The 21,971-nt window shown below is 38.9% G+C and overlaps 1 protein-coding gene across 1 annotated transcript in view; it reads right to left on the bottom strand.

Annotated features, from left to right (window-relative positions):
• Positions 1-21,971, bottom strand: part of TRHDE (thyrotropin releasing hormone degrading enzyme) — a 1,998,244-nt gene that overhangs the window by 1,295,327 nt on the left and 680,946 nt on the right. The window lies entirely within an intron of this gene.

Raw genomic sequence — 21,971 nt, 5'->3', positions numbered from 1 at the left:
CGGTGATGCACATTAGCCCTAAATCACTGTTGGATTTACACAGCCCTTTAGCCGACAACCACAGGTCCGGCGGCGTGATATGTGATACATAAGCAACCTACTCTTGCTTTGCTAAGGATACAGTGTTGTCTTACATTTTCTTATAGAAGTATGCTGAAAATCATTTGTTTCCATTAGTTATAATTAACGATAACCAAACAGTAACTTTGGCAGGTTTGATGGTATTCTCAATGTTCCATAACTCAGTTTTATTTTCGATCATAGTCTTGTGCACACTGGCCGCACCGAGGGCGACACATGAAGCGTCCGCGTTGGATGTATACATGTGTTGTGATCACTACTCACTTCCATCTGACAAAATGTCTCAATCCTCCTCCCCTCTTCCTCTGAACTGGCAACATCATCCTCAGGCAGTGGGTCATACAGGTCCCCCCTATAGCTCATTTTCTTTTTAAACACAGCTCACTACGGGAAGTGTCTTGGAGGGAGGGTGTTAACCCCTGGGGCACCTTGAACACCCTGATGGTTGCGGCGTGGAAAGCCTGAGACCACTGCGGTGGAGGATAAAGACTGTGTGACGTCTGGGAGGTGGGGGTGGGGGGGAAATACAGTAACATGCCTGGACGGTGTCTGAAACTCGCATGACTAGAACATGGCAGGTAGCTCGATAACTGTATTAACCACCATATAACACCTGCAGCCTCTAAAATAAAATGGGCAGGAGGTACTCTTGGGTACTGAGAACCTACAGTACTTTTATTTTCATGGCAGAGTGACTGCACGCCTTTGCTTTGAAGCAATACTTCGTAAATGGGAGAGTCGTTTCTCTGCTCCAGTCAGGTACTCTGGAATGGGAGTATCTGTACTTTTTTATTTCCAGTTCAAGGGCGTTCTATAGCCGAGAGGCCCCGTTTACTGTGTGAGTGAGTATGCCCTTGGTTTTCCACAGATTAGCTTTTACTACCCTTTTTTACTGTTTTTTCTTTGTTGCGTCTGTTTTTCTGTCCTCCTACTTCAAGCACTCACTTAAAAAAACAAGCATGTGTAATGCAATAGGTCTCGCATTTACTTGAGTTTGAGCTATTGGCATTGTAAATGACAATGCCTTTTATTTATGTTTTAGTTTTTAAAACAGATAATAGGCATTGTCGTTTACAATTCTAATAGCTTAAACTAGCATAAATGCGAGACCTATTGCATTGTAAATGCTTTTTCTCTTCTGCAGACACAAAACAGCAATCCTCATAGTGTTGGGCAAGGACAGCTTTAGCGCTGGTGGGGCAAAATTGGGTTGCAACTGAAGGCAGTGCGAGTTTCTCTCAGTGGGGCAGTATTGTGTTCAGTGGCGGAGAGGATGTTGCACTCTGCCGATGACAGAAACTGAAAGGCTCTGAGACAAATGGCTTGTGATAGCAATTTTGAGCATATTTGGGGCATTCCGCAAATGGCAAAGTTTTCAGATGAATGTATAGTGTTGACCAATAACAACCGAGCGTATGTGTGCAGTGTCACTTTAAATAAATGTGGAGAAATACTAGCTGTACTGTCGTATTTTGCTTGTAGAAACAATAAATGTGGATAAATACAGAAAAAATGTCCCTAAAATAAATATGGATAAATACAGACGGAAATGGCAACAACAACAAAATATCATAAAACCGGGAGCCCTATTTATAATGGAGATAATTAACTGCCGACGCCAGCAAGGTACACGTTTACATACTGAGGCATCACATAAAAGACCAATCGGGCCGCCCGCAAAGCGCAAGGCACCACTGCAGCACAGAACACTTACACAGAGTTTTGAGGCTGGAAATAGGAGCCTGCTGCACGCGCCCACCCGTAGCGGGATAAGGATCTTCAGCGTGATCGCGCGTAGTCGAGTGGAGTGCCAATAGCTAAACGGCACAGTTGAATCAAGTAAATGAAGCCTGAACTATTTAGCGCGTTACATGTGTTTTACCCAGTACAGCTAAATGTAGCAGCATGATGCATTTACGATCACCAATATACATGAATGTATGACAATATAGGTGCAAGCATTAAATAACAGTCATAAACATAGGAAATATTCTGTGGGGCACTTAACTTCCTGCGTGAGCAGCAAAGAAAGAGGAGTATTTTCAGTTATGGTGGTTCTTATAGGGTCTTTCAGGTTGTGATGTGCAAATATCAATCCTGGGAAATGTAGTTTATTTAAATAATAAAACATTTCATTGGCTGCTGTGAGTAGCAATAATTGGAAAGAGAAAGCATAATCCTCACCTCCATGTCCTTAATAGAATTGAAAATTCTTGGTGTGAATGCTAGCTAATTTATTATTCTCTGCCAGTGGCTACTGAAAATGTCAGTCTTACTTTTCTTTCTACCTGTTTTTTGTTAAGCTTTGAAATATTTGGGCACTCTTTGGAAATGATTTTGGAGTGACATGGTCTGCCTCTGTTATATTTGGGTCGGACCAGAGTCTGTCGAATGGTCACGTGGAATGGGAGGAGCACAGGATGGGAAGGATGCATTTCCTTGAATGAGACTCACTAAACCCACCCACCAAAGTTTTGACATGAAGCCGGGACGTCTACTAAAGGCTCTACTGTAGTCGCTCTTGAACCCCTCTGATTCTACCCCGGTTAACAGCAAGGTGTTTCCTCTGTACTTGAGGTATAGCATCTTCTTACCACCCCTGCAGCTGAGTGCCTGTTCCAGTCACACAGGTAAGGGGACTCTCTCTACAGTGTCGTAAACTATAAGATGACACAGCAGATACAGGGAACAACTGCAACTTGGTGAAAGAGAAACTGACAAATTGAGTTATGAGTCTAACAAGCTGTGGAAATAGGAATTTAGGCAGACAAATAACCCATACCATAATTCATGTTTTGTTCAAATCCCCTCAAAATATATGTTTTCTTCACAGCAAACCTAACCCCGAATTGAGCATCATTCGTTTTTGTTCATTTAAAATTTGGCATAGACCCACTTTCAATGTTAGCTTTATGGGGAGAAAGCAAAATGTGCTCATCATTTTTCGGGTTAATGAATATAGGCTTCATCTTTTTACAAAAACATTCACATTTTACCAGTGTAAGATCTACCCACGCATTTCATGCATTACTCCTCCATCTTACCTCATAAATTGAAAGAGTTCTGTTCATGTTGAAAAGTGCTTAACCTTCACCTAAACAATCAAGTCATAATCCTGATTGAAAAGCATCTGAGGACAACGGAGCCAACTTCAACTTCGTGTTTTTTTCTTGCTGGTTTGTGCACTGTGCGCATGGGTAATCCAAGACAATCAATTCTCGGTCGATAGATCTGTGAGGCGCACCACGCCATTCTACAATGTGTGCTACTTTTTCATCCTCTGAAGAATGCATTTTTTTTTAAGATCTGTTTTTATTCAAGGAAAGTAGTTTTAGAAATATCAGGGAGTTTTCAGCCGTGTAGGAGATGTGGACATATTGCAAGTGCATGGTTCATCTATGCTAGCTCCATAAGGAGACCTAACACAACATAGCCTTCCTTAGAATAGCACATAGATGCATCGTGTGTCATTTGTAAAGTGTTCCAGGAAACTTGAGAGGGACACATTTCTGACATTAGAGGTTGAGGGCCAAAGCAAGTACACTCTCTGGAAAGCCATTTTGATTTTCAAATGTTGGCTGACTCCTGGGAAGTATCATCAAAGGTTTAGGGACAGCCAGAAGCTTCCCAAGCAAGCCTGGTTGGATTTTGTTGTTTACTCCAGTAAGGCACTCAACGGCTGGGTGAGTGGCAGCAAAGTAAATGATTATGCTGGGTATTACAATTTGCCTATGGAACTTAGATTAACTGACTGTTATTTGTCCTTTAGGAAGCAATTAAAAGCATTTCTTTTCCCTAAATCTGATTAAATTATAATTATGACCCTGTTATCAGTCAACCAATCACTTCTGTCATGATAGCGCCGTGATATCCTATCTAGGATGATTGTTTGCGCTTTACAAGTACCATTGACATTGACATTGACATCATCATGAGAGAGCACATGTTCAGTATTTGCTTTGTTGTGCCAGCACCTAGTTGACAATAAGCAAGGAAGCTTGCTGAAAAGGTGGACCTCTCGGCTAGCACCAGAGTGTCCAAACAGGTGTCTGGGGGATGCCCACAAAGGTGGTTAAGCTTCCCAAATTGAGTAAAAGGGGGAGAAAAACTTGAAAAGAAGGAGTTCTCAAAAGGCCCCCAAAAATAATTTCTAAGGGAGCAATTGTTACCAGTCTCGGCGTGACCCATAGAAGAAGGGGTCTTTGACCATAAGACAGGGAGTTTTGTACTCCAATATACAGAGTGCTATAAATATGGTCACTCTTAGGGTGCTCCAAATGTGCCAAGAGGGCACAGCCCCCACCAGTGGACAGACACCTGGGTTGACAAGTGTAGTGCTCGGGGAGAGGTAGTCCAGGCAGTTTTGGGGGACAGACACAGGTGACCGCAGCTTCCCTGGGAGATAAAGAAATGGTGCAAAAAGCACATATGCTTTCAAATACTTCTGAATGTAGGCAGTGGATCACCATTAATGGGCAACAGATGAAAGCTGTACGTGACACAGGAGAAGCATGACAACTGTAAAGTGTCGGCTGGTGTCAGAAGAGCAAGCCCTACAGAACATATTCCTTCAAGTCATAGTTGCCAACAATCGTGAAAGCCAGCTATCGGCGGCACTTGTTCTCTTTGACGGTGGTCTCAAGTTCTCTGAAAGTTACTGTGAGCCTTGCCATGCCTGTAGATTGTCTGTTGCGCAATGGCCTGGAGCACATTACCTGGAGGGAGGTAGAGCTCAGGTCTCATTTGGATATGATGGGATTGCCTTGTGTGGGTCTGCATGACTATACAAACATTGGCTGCCTAGCAAGGGAGTCTAGAAGAAAGGCCCATACAGCTGCCAAGGAGAAGGGCACAGAAAACCACTCTCTGAAGTTCCCACTTAGAGGTAGTTTGGGTTCCTGAGGGGGAGGCCCCTGATCCAAATAGGGAGGACATTCCTGCCTTTGGTGACCTACCTGAGCTTGCTAGATGACAGGTTGAGGATGGGCCCATCAGGAAGGAATTCTATGAAGTGCGGACAGAGTGTCCCAATCTTGAAGGCTTGAGGTGCCCAGTCCTCAACCCATGCAGCAGGTAAAGTCGCTGAGGATCACCTAATCTACTGGGAGTTCAATCTTTATAGTGAGCCTAAGGTTCCTAGTGCGGGGCAGCACATGTGCTGGTGGCCCCCCAGTGCTACCAGACCTTTCTACTGTGCTTGGCTCAAGACATCCTCCTGACAGGACATCTGGGCAAAACAAGTTTTTTGTCAGGCTTGTCTCCCTCTTTTATTAGCCCTGAGTGAAGACAGCCTCAGATGAATTCTGCAGGTCCTGTCCCACCAGCCAGGTCAGTGGGAAGACAGGCAAAAGCACACCACTCACCTGATCCCATTACCCTTTGTTGGCATCCCCTATGAAAGAGTGGGCATTGATGTAATCAGACCTTTGGACCCCAAGACATCCCCAGGCAACATGTTTGTCCTGGTCTTAAGGAACCATGCCACACGCTACACACAATCACTCTGAGGTCAGTGACTGCACTTGTGGTGGCAAGAGCTCTACTGGAGATTTTTACCTTTGTTGGGTTCCCCAAGGATGGTAGTGTTAGACAGAGGCACTAACTTCATGTCAGCATACATGAAGTTTATGTGGGAAGAGTGTGGTGTACCGTACAAGTTCTCGACGCCATATCACCCCCAGACCATTGGTTTGGTTGCGAGATTCATTTGAAACCATTTGTCAAACGATAAACTCCCCCTTTTCTTACATATAAGTCACCCTGTGAGGTAGGTAAAGAATAAATAGCTATCTACAGCATCTACAAAATGTTGGGAACCCACTGCGGAGAGGAATGGTAACAAGGAGAGAACACTGTCTGCTTCCAGAGGGCCTGCATGGTGTGGCACTAAACTGTTGATAGTCACCAATGCCATCACACATGTGCCCTTTGGAAGCAGACAATTTAGATAGAGTTATTTATGCTTTACCTCTTTCTTTTATAGAAACAGCGATCCTACATTATGGGGAGTGAGACTACTTACCCAGCATGCAATTTTAACATTGCATGCCACTTATACATGTAACCAGTGGTGTATGTACATAACATATGGGCAATCATAACTATCACATCCTGAAGACAGCCTAAACCAGACATGCCATACTGTAGGAGCTGAAACATGTTGGCAATTATTTGAGGGTCATAGGACCATTAAATCCTAGAAAAACCAAACAAAGATACATCCTATTTAACCCAAACCCACACCAATAACGGGCATACCTAAGTCCATCTGAGGTATTTTTATTTAATTGTTTTCTCCCTGGTGTAAATGGCAATATCAAAGAGTTCCCTGGAATATGGTTTTTAAGAGCTCGGATGGGCCCAGTGATGAAGCATGCCCCTATTAGAGTGGATAAGGGAAATACTATAAAATGAAAGAGATTCCTCTTCCCTTTTTTAAAAATTGACCGGGCTCCAGTGTGGGATAGGAATTATTTCTGATAAGGCAAGGGATACCCTGGAGCTTTTTGTGTTACTATATAAAGAGAGTTTATCCCTTGGGTGTCTCCTTCTCTCAAATGTCTCCCCCTCCCTCCCAAAAGGCAGTGCTCTGACGGGCCCCTCACCTATTTTTCATGACAGTAATATCAATATCATCTGGGCCTAATAAAAGCGTCCTACACTTTGAACCATATCCTGAATGGCACAGTGTTGCATCCTATGGATCAATTCTGATGGCGCCCAATATATTTATATTAGCCTTAAGGTATGTCCAGATATGATAAATTAGCAACAGCAAAAATGGAAAGGTGGTATCCAATGAATCTCTGATGACTTTGTCCAGATAATGTTTGCATTTGCAACATAACACTTGTCACAGAAATAAGGTTGTGACTCAGTTACTTTTTTCCTTTTAATGCAATAGTGCACAACCAAGAAATGTGCAGCCTTATTTTCTTTTTTAAGGCGTTATTTTAAGCTAATTTAATGCATATAATATGTTAAACTAGTATAGCAGAAATTAAAATAAATATAGTGATTCTAAGTGACCAAAAGTAAATATTATGAACACAGATAATATAATATGTTAACTCGGATCACTGACATAATATCGACTACAAAAATAAAGGCTTTTAAAATATTGACTCCAAAATATCGACTACCAAAATATCGAAGTCCTATCTAAAAACAGGTAAGTACAAAAATATCGAATCAAAAATATTGTTTAAAAATATGTACTTTGTAAAAATATCGAATTTATTAAAATTAATGTAAAATAACAAAATATTAAAAATAAATAACTAAAATATACTTAAAAATACTTAAAAACCTTAAAATTATTAAATAATTATTTAAGTTATGAAAAAATAATACAATTTTATTTGTTAAAACATATATATATAATACCATAATATTATTAACAAATATACAATATTATTACCGTAGCATAGCAAGAGTGTTAAAATTACTATTCCCACTCCAATGATTGCAACAGTAGGGAAAGCGTTGGATAGCGTAGCGGTAAAAATTACTATTCCGACTCCAAAGAGTTCAGCAGTAGGTAAAGCATTGGATAGCGTAGGGGTAAAAATTACTATTCCCCCTCCAAAGAGTGCAACAGTAAGGAAAGCGTTGGATAGCGTAGGGGTAAAAAATACTACTCCAACTCCAAAGAGTGCAACAGTAGGGAAAGCGTTGGATAGCGTAGGGGTAAAAATTACTATTCCCACTCCAAAGAGTACAACAGTAGGGAAAGCGTTGGATAGCGTAGGGGTAAAAATTAATATTCCCACTCCAGTGGGTGCAACAGTAGGGAAAGCGTTGGATAGCGTAGGGGTAAAAATTACTATTTCCACTCCAGTGAGTGCAACAGTAGGGAAAGCGTTGGATAGCGTAGAGGTAAAAATTACTATTCCCTCTCCAGTGGGTGCAACAGTAGGGAAAGCGTTGGATAGTGTAGGGGTAAAAATTACTTTTCCACTCCAGTGAGTGCAACAGTAAGGAAAGCGTTGGATAGCATAGGGGTAAAAATTACTATTCCCACTCCAGTGGGTGCAACAGTAGGGAAAGCGTTGGATAGCGCAGGGGTAACAATTACTATTCCAACTCCAAAGAGTGCAACAGTAGGGAAAGCGTTGGATAGCGTAGGGGTAAAAATTACTATTCCCACTCCAAAGAGTGCAACAGTAGGGAAAGCGTCGGATAGCATAGGGGTTACAATTACTATTCCAAATCCAAAGAGTGTAACAGTAGGGAAAGCGTTGGATAGCGTAGGGGTAAGAAATACTATTCCCACTCCAGTGGATGCAACAGTAGGGAAAGCGTTGGATAGCATAGGGGTAAAAATTACTATTCCCACTCCAGTGAGTGCAACAGTAGGGAAAGCGTTGGATAGCGTGGAGGTAAAAATTAGTATTCTCACTCCAGTGGGTCCAACAGTAGGGAAAGCGTTGGATAGCGTAGGGGTAAAAATTACTATTCCCACTCAAGTGAGTGCAACAGTAGGGAAAGCGTTGGATAGCGTAGGGGTAAAAATTACTATTCCCACTCCAAAGAGTGCAACAGTAGGGAAAGCGTTGGATAGCGTAGGGGTTAAAATTACTATTCCCACTCCAAAGAGTGCAACAGTAGGGAAAGCATTGGATAGCGTAGGGGTTAAAATTACTATTCCCACTCCAAAGAGTGCAACAGTAAAGAAAGCGTTGGATAGCATAGGGGTAAAAATTACTATTCCCACTCCAGAGAGTGCAACAGTAGGGCAAGTAAATACTTCATATATTATTTAAAAAAATATAAATTAATATCTATAAAAAAAAATTTTAAGTAATTACCAATTTAATATAATATAACAATTAATCAATTAAAATTACAAATTAAAAATAATTATTAGAATTAGTTACCTATTAATACAAATTAATTACAAATTAACAATAATTAATTAACAATTAAAAATGAATTAACAATTAATTCAAATTAAATACAATTAAATAAATGTATTTATTTAATTAATTATAAATAAATTACTTCCCACCCTATTCCCCTATTAACCCACAACCCGCTACAGAAAATAAATTAGTAAAATTAACATAATTAGCAATTAATCAATTAAATAAAATTAATTGGCAATTGAAATTTAATCAATTACCCATAGAAAATTAATTAACAATTAATTCTAAATAAATACAAATAAATAATTTTACATATTTAATTAATTATAAATAAATTACTCCCCACCCAATTCCCCTATAAACCCACAACCCGCTACAGAAAATAAATTAGTAACATGTACATAATTAGCAATTAATCAATTAATTAAAATTAATTGCCAATCAAAATTTAATTAATTACCAAATATAAATAAATTAACTATTAATTAAAAATGAATACCAATGAATAAATGTACATATTTAATTAATTATAATTAAATTACTTCCCACCCTATTCCCCTACAAAACCCACAACCCGCTACAGAATTAAATTCCGCAAAAATTAAAAAAACAAAATTCATTAATTAAAATAAATTATAACATAAATACACACTATTCACACATATAATAACATAAAAAACACTATAAAAATTCCATATTATTAAAAATTCTATAATTTTAACAACCTATATTATATACTTCGATATTTTATCTTTCTATATATTTAACATTCGATATTACATTACTTTCCTTTGAAACGATATTTTAATGTCTATATTCAGTCCATTCGATATTTTGTCCATTCTATATTTTAAACTCGATATTATGTCCATTTGATATTTTTTACTCGATATTTTGACTGTTTACCTTTAACTCAACACCCTCTGCATTCAATCCTGCCCAATTCATCTCCCAGGAAAAGATGGTAACACATTTGGAGTAATTTCAGTCCAGTTAATCTAAAAATTGGTTTAATAGCAGCAGGGCTTAACAGTAGGTGCATTAACTGGAGTACGCAATGTAAATATTCCAACTTTCTGCAATTTCACTTTCAGTACTCTATCAAACCAGATTTTCCATCATGTACTAATACAGTACAATTGAGTATATTCTTAGAGTAGGCATTGGGGGAAAAGAATATCTTAAAAGTTGTATCGAAATAGATTAAAAATCTTCTCCCCATAAAATATGGAATAGCAGCCATTCAAGCAAGAGCATAATTTATAAGTTCCCCAACTCTACAGATATTATCAATAAAATAATAGCTTTAAATGTATTATGAAAGTGTTATGATATATTCAGAAATCATCAGCTTCTTAATTATTGAAAACAAAACAAATTTGATCCCAAATACCAGCTTTTAATTTTAGGTAAAGAAACTGAATTTCCTGCAATGGCATGCCAGGGAAGCACACTGATGCTCGTGGTAGCCACTAAATGTAGCAGATCCCCAATTTATGCCAGATTACTACTCAGAGGCAATGGATGGAAATGATAGAGATACCACCACCATGCCTGGCTTGGCTTAGATAACATCAATGATTCTAGGAATATGGCATGAGCGGCCACCCTATTCTGGTGCTATATCATTGGGTGCTCCAGGATAATACTTTTCTTGGATTTCTTCACTCATTTTGTTGGCTTCTAAACCCTCACTTTTCTTTATTGTTTCTCATTCTTTCTTTCAAAAAGTTCTCTTTATTCAGCTCTTTTTTACCTCTCCTACTTCCTTTCCATTATTTCTCATTCTTTCTGATATCTTTTCTTTTATCTTTTAGTGTTTTTATTTCACCTCCTGTTCTTTGTCATTTTGCTTTTTTATTCCTTCCTTTCATCCTAGTCCCTTTATTCTATCATATTTCTTTCATCCTCCTTACTTCCCTCATTGCATTCCTTTCTTCTTTCTTTTCATGTCCTCCCTATTTTCCAGACTTTTTCCCCTCTTTCCTCCTTCTACTTTTTCTACTTATTCCGCACTTTTTCCTTCTTCTCCCTGTCATCCTATCTGATTTTTATTTCCCTTTCTGTATTTCTATCAATGTTATTTCTTCCTTACATCCTTTCCTCCCTTTCTTTCCTCCTTCCTTGTCTTTTCAATACCTCCTTTCTGCCCTTTCTTTTTTTGTTTCTCCCTTGTCCTAACTTACATCACACCTTCCAATTCTCCATAATTTCCTCCCTCCATTCTACACTTTCTGCCTTGCCTCCTTCCTTTCATTTTCCTCCTTTTTTTCCGGCTCCATTTTTGTTTTTATCTTTAGTCCTTCCTCCATCCTTTTGATCTGGAGATTTTGCTTTTTCCCGTTTCTTCTTCTTTCTTCCTTTTCTTTACTCACTTCTTTTCTTTCCTAATTTCTTCATCTCTTCCGTTTCCATTCATCCTTTCTGTCTTTCTCCCTTTTCCTCACGTTCATCAGACTTATCTCTTTCACACCATCTTATTCCCTCAATTCACGTTCTTTTTCTTTCTTTCTTTTTTCTACCTTTTGTCTCCTCTTATGCCTCGTTTATTCCCTCATTTGCTCCTTCATTTCAGTTTTTCTTCATTTCTTCTTTACTTTCTCTATTCCTTCCCTTTGTCAGCCTTTCTCTTACATTCACTCTTTTCATTCTTTCTTCCATATTCTTCATTCATCTATTTCTTCCTTCACTGCCCCTTTACCCACTCCTTCCTTTCTAATTTTTAACTTTGCTTCCTCACTTACATTCCTATTTCTTTTTCCCTCGTTTCCATTTTCTTTTCTCCTTCAAAACATTCTTTAATTTCTTTTTCTTCGTTGCTTCATTTTCTTTCTTCCCTTCCTCCCACATTTTTTTTTACATTCTGACATTGCCCTTCCTTTCTCCCTTTCCTTTCTTCCATTCAACCATGTTCTTGTTTTCTGACCCCTTATGAGTAGTACCCTTAGGGCCCACTAAAAAATGAGGAATTACCTGGTAAATCAGTAGCTATGGCCTTGTTACCTGCAGACTAATCATTTTAGCCGACTTTCACCCAGATATTTTAGCTGCTTTCAGCAGGCTTAATCTGCAGGTGAAAGTAAACAAATCTGCAGCAGTACTACAAGTCTAATATGGTCTGGTAAATACAGTTACCCGTCTGATAAGAAAGAATTAAGTGACCACACATAACGAAGGCCTTAGTGGTGGGAGAGTAGATGACAAACATGCTCACACACCTAGCATGGAAGCTGATGAAGGAAGAGTAAAGCTCTTTTACCCAAAGATATAATAACTTCCATCTAACAATTGTGTGAGTTTGGAAAAAAGCCATAGATAAAGGGTTCGGACCACCTACTTGGTACTGGAGATGAGAACTTGAGATAGAGAAACATGCTAGACCCTTAAAAGCGTGAGATAACACCGCCATTTCACGCAGCATATTAAATACAAAACAAGTCCAAACTTCAAGGACCTGAAATCAAATCAGGCTCTTTGAGGTAGGTGTTCAGCATCTTGCATCCACAAGGACGTTGGTTCATCAAACTGCTATGAATCGTATAACCTTTGATCACAATGACATCACTATGTGTGACCTCCCTTTGAATCGGCGGGGCTAGGTTAAAGGCCATAAGTGCACAATAGAGGTGGAGTATCCCCCCTTATTATGGTCTGTTCTTCATGATCCCGGGCACAAAGGGTCCAAGGAAGGCTACCAAAAGACAAAAGAGGGGAGACAGCTGTCAACCCTGGCGACATCTAGCATGTCGCTAGATGTGCACCACTGTGACTAAAACTACACTAGACTATTTTATGCCTCGTTAGAGTATGACTCCATGCAGGATGCAGGGCTTTATTATACTTCTTTCGCCTGTGCGATTGCAACTCTCAGTTCCATTAAACCGCTGCTGTTTCATCGCCTAACCAATTGTACGGAATCCGAGGCGAATCATGTTTATTCGTAACTGCAGAGTACAAAAACATGTCAGATTCCTTATTTCTTGTCAGAGGAATCAATGTTTTCCACTCCCAGATAAAATCAGATTTGGACAAACAAATTACAGCACAACCATCTTTCTCGAACGCCTTTACAAAACAGTACTTCATCACCCCGGATTCGCCATCGGATTCGCCATCGTTCCTGACTGAAGCACTTGTGCTGCATAAAAACATTAAATAAGAAAATTTAAAAAAAATCGTATTTATATATATGTATATCTATGAATTTTCCATGTTTGCAATTCAGTCTTATTTGCAGCTTTAAATCGGTGTACCTAGTGTGTATGTTGTATCGTAAAAAATAACATAATATTCTTTTTATGACGCCCACTGATTTCAGTTGTCTCCTAATTGCTTGTGATCATTAACCGGGGTATTTTTGTAAGAACGTCACATATTGCGCGTGCCTAAAAAAAACATCAAAATGGTGCAACGCCATTAACGCAACATCTGCCCACCTCAGCATTTTAGGCGTTTTAATTGTCCATAACTGCAAACTAATTAAAGGCTTCTGCTTTGCTCCTTATGACACTAAGTGCTCCTGAAATAAAAGTACAGATGTTGTGGGAATGTCATAACTCTATTTCTAAGTTATCACGTTTGGAATTTTTTTTATAGACTCGAATGAAGTGTTACGCCTGCTCTTGGGGCTTTGTAACTGTAGAAATTCCCTAGAGCTGCCAGCATGTTTAATTTCAAGAACATACATATTTTTTTATTAAAATGCTCTTCTAAATGTGTTTGACCTGATGTCACAGGGCACCTTGCCAGATCACACAAGTTGCACTGATAGTGATAGTTTGGCGCAGCGTACAGAGAATTGTGTGTGCACTGCCTGGACATTTGGCTGTAGCGTTTACCCCAATGACCACTGCAACACTAACATTTGCCATAAGTAGTAAAGGTAAAAACTGAAGCCTGGGCCAGTTGTTTGCTGTATCAGACATTTTAAGACTGGAGTAAAATCACCAGGAACAAGTACAAGACTTGCTGTAACAGGCGCAGTTCGTGTTCTCCTACCCATTATGTTCTAGTCGTGCACTTTTATTTGAAAAACAAGTATATTGTGGACATTGTAGCTCTGATTCACCGAGATTGAATCAGTTGAAGTAATTCTTTATAGTGCAGTGGTTTATAAAAGTGAAACAATAAAACTCAGTGTGGTGCCACAATTGAAAGGAATACTCTGGTAACTGTATATGGTTATGTATTGTGGTACTGATGTTAAAAACAACCTAATTCTTTATTCGAGAAATGGGTGCTGCACCAATGCATTTCACGGCATTGCCATTTCCAAGCAAATAGAAGGCCAGGCAAGCATTTTGCAGTCAAAGACAGTACAGTTATAACTTCTTTGCCCTTAGGGGGTAGCTCTCTGTCCACTTTGAGAGTTGAATGAATTGCTGTACTCGGGGTAGGTAGATTGACTGGTTGATTGCAGCCTGTTCCCGTGCCAGATAATTCAGTGTTGTGATACAAAACAGCACGGCTCTCACTGCAAAATTGTTTGTCACTGCTTACACAAGGGCCCATCTTCCTGCAGCCGCTCCAATGTCCCCGGATCTATGACATAATATTGACAGACAGAATATCTACATACAAAATTATCGACAGAAAAATATTGACATCAAAAATATCGGAGTTATATCTTCATAAAGGTAAGTACAAAAATATCGGGGGGAAAATATCGTAGTACAAAAATATCGAAATTAAATATATCGTTTTTTTAAATGTATTAATAATAATGTAAAATAATTTAAAAATACATATCATTTTATAAAAATCAAATACAAAAATTAAAATATATTAAAAAAGATAATAACTAATACATAAACAGTTAAAATAAATTAAAAAGTCTACATATAAATTAATATATATACTTACTCCACATATTGCAACAGTAGGAAAAGAGTTGGATAGCGTAGGGATAAAAATTAATATTCCCACTCCAGTGGGTGCAACAGTAGGGAAAGAGTTGGATAGCGTAGGGGTTTAAATTACTATTCCCACTCCAGAGGGTGCAACAGTAGGGAAAGCGTTGGATAGCGTAGGGGTAAAAATTACTATTCCCACTCCAGAGGGTGCAACAGTAGGGAACGCGTTGGATATCGTAGGGGTTTAAATTACTATTCCCACTCCAGAGGGTGCAACAGTAGGAAAAGCGTTGGATAGCGTAGGGGTAAAAATTACTATTCCTACTCCAGAGGGTGCAACAGTAGGGAAAGAGTTGGATAGCGTAGGGGTTTAAATTACTATTCCCACTCCAGAGGGTGCAACAGTAGGGAAAGCGTTGGATAGCGTAGGGGTTTAAATTACTATTCCAACTCTAGAGGGTGTAACAGTAAGGAAAGTGTTGGATAGCGTAGGGGTTTAAATTACTATTCCCACTCCAGAGGGTGCAACAGTAGGGGAAGCGTTGGAAAGCGTAGGGTTAAAAATTACTATTCCCACTCCAGAGGGTGCAACAGTAGGCAAAGCGTTGGATAGCGTAGGGGTAAAAATTTCTATTCCCACTTCAGAGAGTGCAACAGTAGGGAAAGCGTTGGATAGCGTAGGGGTTTAAATTACTATTCCCACTCCAGAGGGTGCAACAGTAGGGAAAGCGTTGGATTGCGTAGGGGTAAAAATTACTATTCCCACTCCAGAGGGTGCAACAGTAAGGAAAGCGTTGGATAGCGTAGGGGTAAAAATTACTATTCCCACTCCAAAGGGTGCTACAGTAGGGAAAGCGTTGGATAGCGTAGGGGTTTAAAATAATTATCCCACTCCAGAGGGTGCAACATTAGGGAAAGCGTTGGATAGCGTAGGGGTAAAAATGACTATTACCACTCCAGTGGGTGCAACAGTAGAGAAAGCGTTGGATTGCGTGGGGGTTTAAATTACTATTCCCACTCCAGAGGGTGCAACATTAGGGAAAGCGTTGGATAGCGTAGGGGTAAAAATTACTTCACACACTACTCCCCCTTTAACACACAACACAGTACACATACAAAAAAACACAATTAATATAAATCTCAATTAATCAATGAATAACAATTAATATTATTAAATTAATGTAATTATAAATGAACTAATTAACACATATTAATTACCAATTATTTAAGAATAAATACCAATAAATGAATACAATCTCTTTAATTACATTTAATTATATCACACACTATTCCCCTTTAAACACACAACCCACTACACATAAATAAATCACATCATTTAATCACTTAATAATTATTAATTACCAATTAATTATTAATTAACTGTAACAAAAAATTAAATATACTAGCACATTGACTCTAATTAATTTAATTAACTAATTATTATTATTTAATTACTGATTAATTATTAATTAACAATAACAAAAAAATTAATATATTAGCACGATAACTTTAATAATGTAATTAACTAATTATTATTAATTATTTACCAATTAATTATTATTTAACAATAACAAACAATTAAATATATTAGCACATTAAGTGTAAATAATGTAATTAACTAATTAATATTAATTAATTACCAATTAATTATTAATTTAAAGAAATAAAAAATATATTAATTAATTAATTATTATTAAATTACTTCCCACCCTATTCCCCTATAAACCCACAACCCGCTCTGATACTAAAACGCAAAATGTAAACAAAATTACTAATTTTCAAACATACATTAAAAACATATTTAACAAACATATAAACTACATGATAAAATACATAACACTAAACAATATTTCGATATTAGTAAATTTCGATATTAGGAACAGACATACCGATATTCTGTCTGTCGATATTTTCCACATCAATATTCTATACCATCGAAATTAAAACATCGATATCATTGTATATCCATATTTTAATTTCGATATTTTGTCTGTCTACCAATGTCTCCATGTCGAATCTTCTGACTTGCATTTCATTAGCCAATGACATGGGATCACTGCTTAATTTGTAAAAGCATAAGTGCCTGAGCCCTCGTCAAGAGGGCCCTCCCGCTTGCACCACCCATTGCCCGTGTCAGTGCTGCCAATGACAATACAAACATGACTCCTAACCATCACACTCCTGCAGGCGTGAACATTCACACCATTCTAGGCCCCCGAGCTATAAGAATGGCTTGCGAGGCAGGTATTACTAATTTTATTGTATATTGAATTATTAAACAACTGTTGTGTATATCTCTAAATTAGACAAACAGCGCAACTATGTGGCAGACTGATATAAGTGCCAGTGCTGACAATTAAGTGCTAGTGCCAAGCTGCGGAAACTACTGGCTCAAATTAAGCACTGTGTGGGATTCAGTACTTTGAATCCCTAATTTCTAAAGCCTCACAGATATCAAAAAGTTAATGATAGGGAGTTGGCTTCCATTAAATGGAGTCAAGGTCAAAGGTCTAATTGGAGACAGGCTTTGTTGTTCATTTTCTAGCACAATCATTCCTTAAATTATTTTTATTATTGGAGTTATTTGCCACATAAGTCTTCAAAATACAACTTCTTACAACAATGGATTTTAAATTCAGAAACAAAGTCATAAAGGTTTGGTGATATAGCAATGTCCCTTAATGTCCATTTTAGAAACAAGAACTTAAGGAGATGTTTCCATGGTGGGGCAAGTTTCTCACAAATGAAAAGTGCATGCCCTATACCTTGAATATGCAAATTCACCAAGAGCAAATGGCGTGCCATTGGAGCTTTCCACTGTGTACTGTCACATTTTGGAGTTCAGCTAGATCCACCTTATTTTCCCTGAGTTCAATGCAACCATACAGCAGTGAATGCAGTGGCGGCTCCTCCGCTAAGGCGGAGGAGATTCGCCCCACTGCTGTAAAGGAAATATAAAATGATAATAACATAATGTTATTATCATTCTATTTTTCCTATTGCAGTCAGTGGTGGGGCGGGAATAGCCAGGGCAGGGGGAGGAGTGGTTTTCACTCGCTAAGTGCTCATCATTATTTAGCCGGCCCTCTTGGGTCAGCCAAACAATCATTTGCATTTTGCATGTTCCCCACCAGGCTGCATCACACTGCCTGGTGAGGAACATGCACAGGCTCTCTGTTGCCGTCTGAGCGCTGAACCACGGTGCTCAGACCAATCACAAAGCTGATTTGCAGCGCTGTGATTGGCTCAGGGGAGCTAGTGTGCCCAGGTGCTTTCTGCTACCAACCAATTCTGGAGACAGGAAGAGGACCAGGAAGGGGGAGAAGCGGCGGCTGGCCATTCCAGGTAAGTTTTCTTTCTTATTTTTTCAATTCCCTGTCACCCCATCACCCTCATCCAGTAGCAGCCGCTACTGAGTGATGTTGATCATAGCAGATGCCTCTATTCTCCCAAGTTCCATCTAAAGATGTCCTACTTTATTAATTTAAACAGGAGGTTCTAGCTTGTTAACCCAGGAGTCCTGAAAACAAAATCAAAAGTGATTCAATATCAAGAAAAGGCACCTTCAAGATTCTTGTACTTGTCCTGAAAATCATTGCTAGTTCATGTTCAATAACCTAATACTCTCATTATATGTTGCTTCTGCATGTTGGTTGGTCTCCATCCTCTGGGTGGATATGCTCACTCCTTCCAATAAGAGACTAGCAGCCCCACAGATGGGAACCGTCGCCACAAAATAATCCCACTCATCATCTCTGGTGGGCAAACATATTCAGCCTCTCACAATACATGCTATGTATACAAAATGAATATTGTGGATATAGGACTCTCTCCACTTATAGTCACACTTTATATACTGATGTATATGGTCAAAGAAAACTCATCCACACTAGAAAAGGGGGCAAAGAGACCAAATAGATATTGGCACCACATGATTGCCCCAGATTTATATAAGCTGCTTCAGCACAACACGTATATGGAGCACCAAGCAGAAATATGTGGGCAGTAAAATTATCCATTCTGTTATTTTTCTCACCCTTTCTAATAATTCCCTCCTGCTCAGCATTTCTGTCTGGTGCATGTAACATACTATAATCCCAGAAAAGCAGCATTTTACTGTTTAGTTTAACTTAATGGTACTCATTCTATGCAACTAAGAAGCTTGAAATCCACAGTACTCCTTCCTGTGATTGGCATCAATTTTTCTGGTATATCTACTACTCTAATATTGATCTGCCCCATTGGTAAGGGTATCAGATGACTTCATGGCATCAAGGGCGAAATGTTCCAGTCGTGGGAATGTTTTCATATAAATAATCAGGTGTTAGTGCAACTATATCACCGGTAGTAAACCAGAACTACAACAGCCAGGATGCTTCAAGTTATCAAATGGCAAGCAAAGATTGGAGCACGACATCTTTGAAAACATAGATTCGTCTGACAACCTTCCCCATTGGGCTAATGCATCCATCTCAAACAAACAGTTCAAACAAATTCGAGTGCATCTTCCAATAAAAGATGCTCTCTCCACTCTAGCTAATATCTTCATATTTGACTCATCTTATGTTTTCCATAACTCTACTTTCAATCGATGTTTGAACACTCTTCTAATGTCGTGAAACCCCTGTTTATTGCTCACCTACATGTCTGAACTCTGACTCCCTGTGCCTACAACTAGTGATGTTACAAGTTTATGTTCGTAAGAAAGACACTGAATTTACCATTATATCATGATAGAAGTTAATGTGTGACAGGAACGTGTGCATATATTTATTGTGTTACGTTATGGGTGTTGGTGATTTGTAGATTGTTTTTGTGCTGTTGTGTATTGGTGCTGTATTATTGCATTGGGTTATTGTTGTGTGTAATGTAGTTATGGTGCCTCTCATGTTTTGTTTCTTTGGTTTGGGCTATATTATTATGCTGTGATATCTCTTGCTCTGTAATTTACTTAATGATGTCACAGATCACGCTACATTTACAGCTAAAAGCCACACTTTAATTAACATTTCCTGTGTTAAACAACCATTTTCTAATAATGTCTATGGTGGTACAATACCACGACTTCCACCATTGAAAACACCAGTCAGAACACAATCGTGGCAGAAACCATGTCCTGAATTATGTTTATGTTTAGGACTTTGTAGAGCGTGTGGCTGCCCGAAGGCTTCTCAGCGCTAAAGAGCACTGTTTACAAGCTCTATTCATAAGGCATCTACAAGGGGAACAGCAAAGTTTTAAGATGTTTCCTGATAACGGTTTCGTTGTGTAGGATTCCTATTTTATATGAGAGGGTATTCCACATCTTTGGTACCAGGTGGGTAAATGATCTGGCACCCCACCTAGTTCTTTTGGCTCTCGTTGTCCTAAGAAGCTGTTGCTGGGCCGATCTTAGATGCCTGGTCGGGATATACCTGACATCATTTGTCTCAGTTTTATTGGGCCTGTTTTGTTAACAGCCCTATATGCCAGGCATAGGGAATTAAACTTTATTCTAGTTACAATAGGAAGCCAGTGTAGCTCTTTCAGTGCTTCTTTAGTCAAAGTGCGTTTGGGGATTTTTAGAAGGAGTCTTGCTGCTGCATTTTGTACTACCTGTAGTGTCTTTGTCACATATTCGGGCGCACCCACGTAAAGTGAGTTGCCATAATCCATGCACGAGATTATAAAACACTGGATGAAGGTTTTTATCAGGTGTTCCGGGATCGCCTCAATAATCTTCATTAGTATTTTAAGTGGAGAAAAACATATTCCTGACAGTTTCCTGGATTGGCAATCCATCGTGAGTGAGTTCTCCATCTAAACCCCCAGGTTTTTTATAACTGGTTTAGGGATAGGTGGGTTTTCCATGCAATGGGGTCACTGTGTCAGGGGTTGCTGGATAATAGATTTTCCTAGTAGCATAATCTCTATTTTTTCACCGTTTTATTTCAGATGACTATTGGCCATCCAATTTCCCACTCTCTCCAGACAGTGACTCAGCTGCTGGTTTGCGTTATCTGTTAGGGAGACTATCAGCTGTGTGTCATTAGCATATGACACCACTGAGATACCATCTTCCTGTGCTACATTAGCCAGCTGTCAGGTTTCTGGGGCCAATCTAGCCAGCTACGCCTTACAACCGTATGGGCTTGAGATCTCTCCTGCTGTACGGTTTTGGGTAGGACAAATCTAATTAAAAAGTGATCTGACCAGGGGACTAGGATAGTTTTTAATACAGCGATTTCCAATGCTCACTTGATGCGCGTGATACAGACAGATTTAATTTGAGATTGGCCCTTATAGCTGTAGAACGTTACACTTGCTTCTTATCAGCTTGCCTAGTCCTACTTCCTATGCCATTTATTTTCATTGTCTAATAATTCATGTAAATTGGTTGCCTAACTTGTCCATCCCTTAACTCTTTGGTTTGATTTTTCTTGACTTACCCTTGCTCTTCCTGCAATCTTCCACTTAATCTTCACCCCTTCCCTGGATATCATGTGACTCCCCCTAGCATCTGTTCCTTTTCCCTGCAGCCTCCGAAGCTATGGAATGGCAGCCACCACCCCACCCCTCACTCTATCTCCTATCATATCGCTCACTTTGTTTAATAGGCAATTGTGATTTCACTTTTTTATCGCTGACATTGTCACAGTATATTTAATGTATTCATTGACTGACAATTTATATTTTTGTGTTTAGTTAAATTTGCATAAAGTGTTGGCTGAAAGTGCTTCATAAAATAAACTCAAATATATGTATGATGCACTCATCTCACACTTATTATCCCCATGATTGATGCACTAATGTTCCAGTATCTTAGGTACCCAACTGCATGTCCTTAGACTGCCCTTTCTCGGACTGTCCTCCTTTGTACAGCATTGTGCTTCTTCCCAGCTGGGCTTATGCTGTTTAGGTTTCAACAGAGGTAATGGATTCATCAGCACTTTCGATCAATTTCAAGATGGGCAAACCTTTCCCACAGCACTCCATTGTGGACTCCAAGATTTTGGATGGTTGGGACCGCAGTTCCCTGTAATATCCTTTATGAAAATGGGGAACGCAACGAATACTAAGAATAAGATAGGCCTTGCAGTAGTAAAAAACTAATGCAAGAGTTTTTTACTTTCAGGATATGTAAAAAAATAAAAGGTACACGCCCAACAATTTGAATACACTGCACGCCACC

The sequence above is a fragment of the Lissotriton vulgaris genome, chromosome 1_1 (genome assembly GCF_964263255.1).
Source record: "Lissotriton vulgaris chromosome 1_1, aLisVul1.2, whole genome shotgun sequence".
Lineage (NCBI taxonomy): Eukaryota > Metazoa > Chordata > Amphibia > Caudata > Salamandridae > Lissotriton > Lissotriton vulgaris.
Note: the sequence above shows the minus strand (reverse complement) of the source record. Positions and strands in the feature narration are given on the sequence as shown.